This window comes from Paramisgurnus dabryanus, chromosome 1, assembly GCF_030506205.2.
Source record: "Paramisgurnus dabryanus chromosome 1, PD_genome_1.1, whole genome shotgun sequence".
NCBI lineage: Eukaryota > Metazoa > Chordata > Actinopteri > Cypriniformes > Cobitidae > Paramisgurnus > Paramisgurnus dabryanus.
In genome coordinates, this window is record NC_133337.1 from 47152252 (window position 1) to 47162796 (window position 10545).

Here is a 10545-nt window from a genome sequence, read left to right on the forward strand (position 1 = left end):
ATATATATGTGTGTGTGCTTGTGTATGTATGTATGTATGTATTAAGGTGTCTGCCAGTAAAACAAACACACTCCCATAATTAAGGATTTTACAAACTGTTCTTACATTGCTTATATATTTTTTAAAGCCTTTACTTCCTTCCCGTTAGAATGCAGAATCCTACGACAGGTAAGCTATTCCAGTAAACACTGGAAGTATCACATGTCACAAGTCTGCTTTGTGAGAATACACTGAGAGTCTCACGTGTACATGTGACTGTAATTCAGAGTCATGCCTAAGTCAATCATCACTAATCTGACTATTATTACAAGAACAATAAGAAGGAAAATGCGCGCTCTTCTAGTTTTACTGGAATGCCTGTGCGCAAGCGCGCGTGAGTATGTGTGTGTGTGTGTGTGTGTGTGTGTGTGTGTGTGTGTGTGTGTGTGTGTGTGTGTGTGTGTGTGTGTGTGTGTGTGTGTGTATGATGATATGTTTGTTTGTTGGTTTGTTTGTTTGTTTGATTTGCGTGTTTGTACAGGCAGGCAGACAGAGAGAGAAAGAGAGCACGTCTGTCATATGATCCAGTGTTACACTGTCTATGATAAGGAATCCTGCCGGCATTACAGATGGGCAACTATAGTTCTCTATTTCATCCAAGATCTTGTCTCATCTGCATATTGCATTGTTACAAGAGCCTGTTACGAATGCTTCCGGCTTGTGAGGCTATACCATGCACGCAAGACCGGATGACAAAACTGCAGCGAAAGACAATAGGACGAACGTTTAAGATGAATTGCCTGTCAACCCGCATTTGCACTCAGCTGAGGAGATGCGGTCGCTGCGCGCACGTATGTGCGTGCGCACGCGCCGGGCCCGTGCGTTTTACAAATATGCCGCTCCGCTCTCAGCTGGGCCGTTTTTCTGACATTAAATTGGATTAGCTGTGAATGGAGGCAGAGACAGAGAAATATTGACTCCTTCTCGGAAAGGAGAGAGAGAGGGCAACGCCTTTCCAATAACCATAAACCCTGGGGCTGAAAATAGACCATACAAATGTGTACATCACAAACGAGCTGCTGTTGTTTGCGGACGGAGGGTGGTATCCTCCACGTACTGTTTCAATGGTGCAATCTATCTCTCTTAAGTCAACACACTCTTAGGAAGAATACGGTAAATGAGGTGTTACTCGGATGGTTTGCCATCAGGGCAAAGTTTGCTGATTGCACAACTAATAAAATTCAATTCCGTCTTGGAATTGCTAGAATTAAAACGGTGGCCTGAGGTCTTTATTGATAAGTCATTGAGCAATTTTGAAGCAAGTCATATAAGCATTTCCTAATTAGTAGGAAGGCATTGTGTAATGATGCATGTGAGAGGTCAGGCCTTCCTGTTACATTCATACGATTCAAATGATGTTGTAAATGAAAGCTGTTTGAAGTTCAAAAGTCAAATCTAGCAGCCTCATCCTAGATAGCAATGGGGCAGATAAACACTCATAAAATCGGCACCTTTGGTGTGAATCCGCTCCGGACTCTCGCATGCATGCATCTGCTTTAAAAGTCTTTGATTTTCTTAGACAAGATAGCTGTATGAAATCTTCACAGTGTATGTACTTGGTTTGTGCACATGCCCATTCAAAATCCAATTAAATTGCTCTTCGGATAACTTTTTATAAAACGTCAACTGTGTTCTCAAATGTTTTCAACTAAAACACCCACATAAGTGTTGCAACATTAAGGTGACTTTGTTTATACTGCGTATGTTTTTTCACTTTTTTGAAAAGTAAACCACCCAGGGTCAAATATTTAAGGAGACCTGACAGCCTACAAGGCCACCATGAAGCTTTTTTGGTAATTTTGTCATCAGCTCTCAAGGATTGTGCTAGTGCCTTTGAATGCCTTTGTTTTTCTCACACTTTTACGGTTAGAAGACTCTGTCGAGAAACTGCGGCTGTTGCCCGCCTACAGTCATGTGACTTCTTGGCTAATAAATGTTTGTTGCACTGAGAACAATTTGATGCAACAGACCTGAGACTATGGCATGAAGATTTTATATCTTTCCATTAGTGACTGTATATGCTAAGGTTTAAAGCAACTGCTAAATCTCTTATTTCTGTCAGAAATGTTTAATGATAAATCTTGGTGTGCAAAAATATTGGTTGCTTCATCAAAAAATATAAACAAAGTTATAGTTACCATAATAATGTTCAGTACAATAAATCTTTTAGTATTCTAGTATTTATTGGTTTGTTTTTATACATCACAAAAACAAAGAGCATTAACTTGAGATGCATAAAACATAAATCTAACCAATGGGGTAAGCAAACTGATTACATAAGTCTTGCTTCAAGGATGTTTAGACATTTTGTTAAACAAGACTAAAACTCTAAACGTAGTGTCCTTTTATTTTTTCATTTTTTTATTTTATCATGTTATTAATAAATCTTTACACATTTATTACTAACATGAGATTGCAATTTCATTTATGCCATTTCTTTGTTTTCGCAAGCATATTTTCTCTAGGTCACGCTTACAGAGTTAATTTTACTTCCCCAGAAATTCTCGGAAACTCAAGTTTGCCAATACAATGATTGGCGTCTCCCCAGAGTCTGACTGGCAGTGCTAAAACAGATTTTATGGATTACTGCATTGTCAATGTTTATGTGATAGTCACTGATTGTAATGTTAATAGTAAAAAATCGTCCTGACTTGGGAAAATTTAATAACCTTAAAAACGTTGTAAAACTATAATATGCTTGGCGAGCCATATGGATGATAAATGCATGTTTTTATTTGTTTTCCTTTTTTGTTTTTCAAAACAGAGTTCAAACTTCTTTGACCCGTTCAAAGGTTTATTTAGCCAAACCTAGAACAGTTCAGCTACTGTAGAAAGTGTATAAACATCCACTTGATTTCCTCTTTGTCTAAATTTCAGCGATTTGTGTCCTTTTTCTCATCTATACATTTCATTATCGTCAGACTCTTTCTTGTGAATTGGGAAGTGGATAAAGCGCACTTCTGTGTACGAATTCTTGTATCAGCATGTGAAAATTCTTTTCCCAATGCCTTTCATTTAACAAAACCCAAGACTTGCAAAATCCAAACAGATTTAATGAAAAGCAGGTGAGCACAAAATAGGTAAGTTAGGTCATCTGCTACAAGTGGTACCACTGGAGGTTTTTGCTTATTTTAGTTGTAAGCTGCAGCCTGGTCTCACTGTTAATACGTAGTATTTAAAAACAAAATATTTTTGTACGTTTAAATAGATGATAAACGTACAATGTAGACGTATTTACAACATTTAAACGTAGCATTATTACATTTTTACAGCTAAAAAACGTAAAACATTTACGTATCTTTCATACCATAAAGATTGCTGTATAATTTCCCTTAACCATTTTAGCGATTTGTAACCACCTTAACCCTACCCCAAACCTTACCCTAAACCCAAACCTTACCCTAAACCCAAACGCTACCCTAAACCCAAACCTTTTTTATACAAAATGTTTAAGTAATGTTTCCTTTTTATATTATGCAACGTAACGGACAGATATGTTTGGGAACATTTTAGTTACAATAGTAACAATATCATTCAAAAGATATTTTAAGCCACTACAGTCCTACACAAAACAGTTTATTAAAATCATTTAATGTTACTGTAACAAAAATCATAACAGACAGACAAGTGTAATCACAACAAATTATTTATTGCAAATATTAACTCTTTCACCGCCAGCGTTTTTAAAAAAAGTTGCCAGCCAGCGCCAGCGTTTTTCATGATTTTCACCAAAGTTTAATGCCTTCCAGAAAATGTTCTTCTTTAAATATATAAACATACAATATAACAAATGAAAAAACAGACCCTCTGCTTTCAAACAAAAAAAAAAACGTTTCATCCTACCTTCAGTAGTTCTTTTGTAATCAGCTTTTGAATATGGGTAGGTTTCTGCAAAAACACCACATTTTGAGCAAAAAGCATCCATTTTTGTGACGGACTTTTCATAGAGATCCCATTCAGAGCGATCTTTAAAACAGACACGGACATGCAGCCGCTTGCCATAGGGCAATACTTCCGGGTTTAAAAAGTTGCGGAAGGGCGCCACCTGGTGGATAATAGCGGTATTGCGGAAAGACAGAAAATCTCGTCATTGGCAGGGAAGCGTTTTCTCTTGATTGACGAGATATCTCGTCAATGGCGGCGAAAGAGTTAAAATCAGCACCATACAAAGAGCCAATGAGCTTTTGTTATCACTGCCGTAAAGCAATGTGTCATAAAGCTTCTTGAGGCGCGATATTTGAATTAAAAATTACATTACAAATGCGCAATCTGACTTTACGGTTGCTGATGAGAACTCGGATCAAGATCGCTGGATAAAGGGCTGAATTTGGGTCTGTTCCTCGCAATCATATGAATTTTAAAGTTGTAGATGCAACTGAATAAAAGTAACATCTTTTGTGAATTTATGTTGTATTTTGTTGTAATTATTGCTAAGTAGTAATAATAACGTATTGCAGAAGACAGCATAGGAGAAAACATGTTTTTGTGTGTTGTGACAAACAAACTAAATATTTTTTTTTTTTAATAAATAAAGAAATGTTATTCATTTTAAAGTAAAAAAATTTTCAATATTGTGAAATTCTCTGAATATTATAATCATTTAATTAGGGAAATGGGTAAACTGTTTTAAATAAATAAGTCAGAAAATATGACTGTAAACATGTCATTAATATGAGTAAGAAATGCCAATGCCCGAGATTTTAATATTTATGAATAGGAATAACTTACGTACAAATTTGTACGTTTGTAAAGCTGTAAATACGTAAATAATTTATGTATTATTCCTGTCAAAACGTTGATATTATACGTTCCAATGTGTTTTAAACGTAAGTAAATGTACGTATGTTACAACCACACTGAAACGTAAAAATACACATGTATTCTCATGAGATCATGTTGTTAGGTGTCATTATGTCTTGTAGTTTCACAGTAATATTGCAGTGTAATATTTTTATGTGTCCCTTTTAATAAAAACCCATGCTGTAAAGGCCACACAAAATTTTCATGGCAGGCCAACCTGGTATTAGCTACACTGTAAAAAAATTCCGTAGAAATTGCAGCTGGGTTGACGGTAATTTACCGTAGATTTACATTTATGTTATTTACTGGCAAGAGTTTGTTCAAAGTTAAATGAACATTAAACATTTACGGTAGCCGCCACAAGACAAACATGTCATAGTCTGAGACAACATAGTGATAAAACGTGCTCTGTAAAACAGCTTTTATCCATTTAGGGCTACTGTAAAAACATGACGTGCGAAATGGCGACTTCCATGTATGTATGTATGTAAATAAAAACAGCTCATTCCAAGGTAATAAAAAACAATACAGTTTATTTTGTAAGGTCTTTATACATCACTGATAATAAAGTTATGTATATTACATTGCATTTCTGTCAAGAGACCCTTCTAAAAGTTACACAATGCACCTTTAACTGAAAAAGCCTGTTGGAAAACAACATCCAGAGTACAACATGTGCTTTGTCATTTACAAGCCACTATACAAATGCATATTGTCTCTAGGTTGTTGTTGCACACCTGAACCTTGACAAAACTTACAATGTGAAACCGTATCCACATCTGTTGTACTGTCTCACAGATTAGAGTTACTCTATTGTTACTCCCATTTTTATACTGTACTCTCCTTTATACAGCATTCTCACCTTTCTCTCCTCATCCATTCTTTGCCAAGAAATCCATCTTCAAATGTCCCTCTTTGACCTTATTCCTATTGACCTCCCCTATTTCTTTCTCCCTCCCCCATTTCTCGCTCTCCCCCGTCTGGAAAGTCACATGGTTTCCCTGAAGTGGAGCACCATAAAGCGTGGAGCGCAGGGGGCTTACTGCCCTCATTTATTTTCATGCTCTGCTTAAGGAGTCTGTTCATTGGTCGGGATAGTGTCATGTGACATTTTGTGCCGGCCTGAGGTAATATTGCCAGGTGCATTTATGCAGCATATAGCAAAACCTTTTCACGAATGTCGGTAATTCTGCATCTCAGCGCAAATTATTTGGCATTAAATGGTTTTTCTGAAGGGTATTGCTGGTAACTTAACAATAGGATGGAAATTCACAATCTCAGTTGTTTCTTCTAGACGGCAATTAAATTAAATGAAGAGCTTTTGAAAGCTTTCCTGCTTTTGAGACTTGACTCAAAACAATGTATCATGCTTTGCTAAGATTTCCCCTTTGTTTATGTGTGCAGGCCGAGGTCTGAGGTTTGAATATGAACTCAAATATTAAAATATTATTACTGTACTGTATATAAACTATTGTCTTGTTTCTGGGTTTTCTTCTCTGTTTTCTTTAAAAGTTTAAAAACTTTTTAAAGTCCTGATAAAAACTACACAACCAATAATTTTGCATTTACCTCATTTGATTACACATTTTAAACGCTTCTTGATATTGTAGTTTATTTCCCATTATGTCTTACTTATTTTTTGCTTCAAATCAAAATGTGTCCCGATTTACATTTGAGCCGATTAGATTCGTTTAAAGGGGACATGTCACAAGACTTTTTTAAGATGTAAAATAAATCTTTTGTGTCCCCAGAGCACATATGTGAAGTTTTAGCTCAAAATAGCCACTTAGTAGGTGTGTGCAAAAATGTGCCGTTTTGGGTGTTCTTTAAAATGCAAATGAGCTGATGAAATGCAAACACTGATCACAATGATGGTGGTTTGTTGCAATTCAAACTCCATTGTGCTGTCAATTATTTTTCTTTCTTTCTCTCTGCACTTAATGGCTGTGCCGTGGTTGGATAGTGCCGATTAAAGGGTGGTATTAATATAATAAGAGCTCCTTATGACATCATAAGGAGAGCCAAATTTTAAAGACCAAATTGTTCACGTGCTTGCAGAGAATGGTTTACCAAAACTAAGTTACTGGGTTGATCTTTTGCACATTTTCTAGGTTGATAGAAGCACTGGGAACCCAATTATAGCACTTAAACATGGAAAAAGTCCCTTTAAAGTCCTATTGAAAAAATACTTCTGGAGCTAATCCAACTTAATATAACCAAGTCAATCTTGTAAGTATTTTGATTTGTAATGTATTAATTTGGACAATCTCATTCTTACCTTTCATCTGCTTTCACCCCATTAATGAGGTGTCGGGCTTAATTTTTTTTTTACAATCATACATTTTTGTACGATTTACATAATGCTATGAATTCATACAATTTGCCTGCACCAGTTACCAATTTTCATTGGCTCAGGCTAGTTATAACACAAAAGACATACACATTCAAAAGACTTATTGTCATTAGTTATACACAGAACTGCCCATCTTGTCCATACAACAGGTAGCCTTTATTCAGGGAATGAAAAGATGCCACTACAAAGGCAAATAAATGCTAAAAATATTTTCCAGGAATTGTATGTCTTTTCAAAAAGCAGTAATCTGGCCACAAAATACACAGACGTCCAAAACCTGTTTTATCTTTTGTTCAGCCTGTAATGGTCATCATTACGTGAACAATGCCATTGAATGTTGCCTGAATCACTCCTATTATCGGTTCTCAGAAATATAGGACTATTAGCTTTTCATGCGGTTACGTTGAATCTTTATAATTAGCAGTACTCTTTTCTTTCAACCTTGGAAATCCATGTTACACAAGTTAAATTAATAAACTGGAAAAATCCAGTGTAGACCGACTTGAAAATATGAACCATGTAAACACAGTGGCAGGCTTCTGTTGCCTTTAGTGTATCCTGTTGATAAGTATTGACAGGCCATAGGCTGTGGTTTTGTGATGAGGTATCATTTGACCAACATGGAAGTCTTGGTTTTGGCTTATCCCTACGTTTACGAATCTTCCGGCCAGTCGCTCCTCAGATTGAACTACATTTTGTCCAGCAAACCAACATGCTTAAGTGGCTTTTTTCCATCACACACATTTTCTTTCCTCTCAGCCCCGGTCTGGGGTTTGAGAGAGGTATTCCACTTTTATTCCAGAAATATGCTGTGTTGGGTAATGTGCTTTATCACATCAACTATCAATCTTTATATATCATAGTCACACTGACTTGTATAGAAAGTCACGAGTTTGTTTTGTTTTGCCTTGCAAAGGAATTTTGTTTAATGTGTCTTATCTAATGTATTATCTAGTAGATGATGACCTAGTCTGTGTGATAAGTGGAATTTATTATAAGACAAGAATGTTAAAACGTGTCATTGAGAATGACATAAAACCATCTCCGTCTGGGAAGTAAATTGATGCTGGTCACACATGATATGTTTCTCTTAATTGGTTACCCGTTTGGTGACACCATTCCAATAGCAAGTTGTCAAACAAGTTGAATCATTTACTGGCAGGTCTTACTGTTTTGAAAAACAAGATCTTTAGGAATGTTGCAATACTGTAGTCTAGCGTAAGAATGTGAGCGCATTTACTGTAAGTCTAATTATGTGTTCATACTTTCATTGGCAGTCTTATTATAGCTATAATATAAAGTTATGTAAAATCATTTTTTCTAAATCATTCTAAGTTCTCTACTTTGTAAAAAACTGTCAAATTACCGTATCACTGGGTATTACTGGCAACTAGCTGCCAGTAACTTACCGTAGATTTTACATTTATGTTATTTAATGGCAACAGTTTGTTCAAAGTTAGATGAACATGAAACATTTACAGTCTTTATCTTCTACAGTAAGTTACTGGCAACCAGCTGCATAATTACAGCAATTTTTACAGTGAATATAGACTGTTTAGAGTGACAAAAAATATATAAGTCATCGCTTTATGATTATAAACAGCAATGCAGTATAATTTCCCACAAAACTGTCACTGGGGTGGTACCCTTTAAACAGTACACCTTTGTACCCAAAGATGCATATTAGTACCTCAAACCCAGACAGCAGACTCCAGGCCGAATCCGCACCAGATATGCGCCGGACTCAGCAGCTCTGGAGTCATCTGCTGTCTGGGAAGGTAAATATTGGTACCAAGTGAATACATATCTGTACCTAAATGGTACATATTAGGACCTTTTCAAAGGGGGTACCGTCCCAGTGAGTGCTTTTGTACCTTTTTGAAGCTTTTGTGAGTGAAGCAAGACTCATCATTCTGCCTTTAGTATAAACCTAAAACTGACCCCTTTTAAAGTACAGTAAAATACTACAGTAAATATTAAAGCGCTCAGATAAAGCTAACAGGCGTACATTAAAGGTTCTCTAAGCGAATTGACGCGTTTTAGACCATAAAACATTTTTTGTTACATACCGGAAACATCTCCTCACTATCTGCTGTAAAACGCAATCTCTGTAGACAGCCCAGGCTTCACAAACGGCAATATCAACATAGTGGCCAAACCTAGCAGCACAAAACAAAACAAAGTATTCCAGCCAATAAACGACAAAAAGGATTTGGGGGTACAGCGTACAGCTCAGCAGACATTTGCACCTTAAAGGGATACTTCAGCCAAATATCAAAATTACCTCATGATGAACTCACCCACAAGCAATCTGGGCCCGTATTCATGAAAAATCGTAGCGCAAAGCATGGGCGAGGCTGACCCATTTTAAGGGGTGCTTCAGTAGGCCTACCCCTAAAAAGGGGCTCAGCACCCCTAAAACTTGGAGTAAGAAATTTTGTTATTCTAAAGTTTTTGTTAGTCTTTGACAAGGTTAAATAATGCCCAAAACATACTCTGTAGTTTGTGGTTTACAATGTATATGTTAAGGATGAAAATGAAAACCTCCCGCTTAGCAAATGGTGTCATCCTTTTCTTCTACTTTTCTGTACCTGCATCGCTTAGCCTGACCGTCATCCAGAGCGAAAAACATGCAGAGTGAGAATCCGTTATGTAGTGTTTTGATGCAACTTTATTTGTTCAAATCTTACAAAATGTTTACGTTTATAATAAGCGAGTACATTAGGAGTCAATCTATCAAGCCGTGTTTTGGTCTTATCCTGAATCACCATGGTACACCTACAATAAGTGTTTATTTTCTGACTATTTTAGTTCGGTGGGTCGCCACCGCTGCGGAGTAGCACAGTACCTGGGTGACTCATCCATAGACTTAAACGGGGAGAAGTAGCACCGGTTACAATGTTCTTCGGCAAAACTCATGCAGTTCTGTTTATTAAAGGGACAGTAAGTAGGGTTTTAAGTGTTTACTTAATCAAAATCAATGTCTTTATTCATAAATATGTCCTCGTTGGTGTCAAATGACCTCTGCCAGTGATCCGTCTTTTCTTTGTAAGCTTAGAATTTCTTCTCTTTACTTAACCCTGCTGAAAAAACCAGCATCAAACCAGCATGGACCAGCATGGGAATTATGCTGGTCTATGCTGGTTTAGCTGGTGGTCATAGCATACCAGCACCAAAACACAACATATGCTGGTATGACCAGCATAGGATGCTGGTGCTAATGCTGGTTTAGCTGGTGCTAATGCTGGTTTGTTGCTGGTTTAGCTGGTGCTAATGCTGGTGCTGATGCTGGTTTGATGCTGGTTTAGCTGGTGTTCACTAGCAAACCAGCACCAAAACACAACATATGCTGG